Genomic DNA, 439 nt, shown 5'->3' with positions numbered 1-439 from the left:
GTGAAGAAAGAGGGGAGCTCAGAGGAGAGGGGACACATTGACAGGTGAAGACTGCCATGCCCCTGGGCTCAGGGGCAGCCTGGCGGGGAGCCCCTCCCTCCCCATCCCACCCCCCTCTAGCGAAGGCAGTGAAAGAATCCTGTGCAGTGCCCGGGCCCCTGGAGCCTGGAGGCCATCAGCTTGCAACAGCAACGCACAGGGCAGTGGTCTCCACGTGGGTGTGCAGGAATCGTCTAGAAAGTGCGGGGAACAAAGGCGGTGCCCGGTGAGCCCTCGCAGATCCTCCTCCCTGATAGAATATGCATGATCCCGCGGCCTCCCTGCCTATGAGCAGGCGGCATCTGAAGTGTCTGAGGGGAGCGCGCGCTCGTCCACCCACTCTCCTGGGCTTGGGGTGCGAGACAGCCACTTGGCAGCGGTCGGGACCCCACGAGGGTGA

General features: G+C 64.2%; 1 protein-coding gene across 2 annotated transcripts in view; it reads left to right on the top strand.

Moving 5' to 3' along the window:
• GNAL (guanine nucleotide binding protein (G protein), alpha activating activity polypeptide, olfactory type) overlaps positions 1-439 on the top strand; it is a 72,018-nt gene that overhangs the window by 386 nt on the left and 71,193 nt on the right. Inside the window, exon 1 of one of the 2 annotated variants that reach the window (XM_006763266.2) lies at positions 288-435. The exons of the other annotated variant lie outside the window; for it this stretch is intronic. The gene's annotated coding sequence lies outside the window, so the exon portion shown is untranslated. Of the gene's footprint in view, positions 1-287; positions 436-439 lie in introns of those variants that run through there. 2 annotated transcript variants of the gene reach the window in all.

Source organism: Myotis davidii, unplaced genomic scaffold (genome assembly GCF_000327345.1).
Source record: "Myotis davidii unplaced genomic scaffold, ASM32734v1 scaffold78, whole genome shotgun sequence".
Lineage (NCBI taxonomy): Eukaryota > Metazoa > Chordata > Mammalia > Chiroptera > Vespertilionidae > Myotis > Myotis davidii.
The sequence above is the reverse complement of the archived record's forward strand: the minus strand, read 5'-3'. Positions and strand labels throughout refer to the sequence as shown.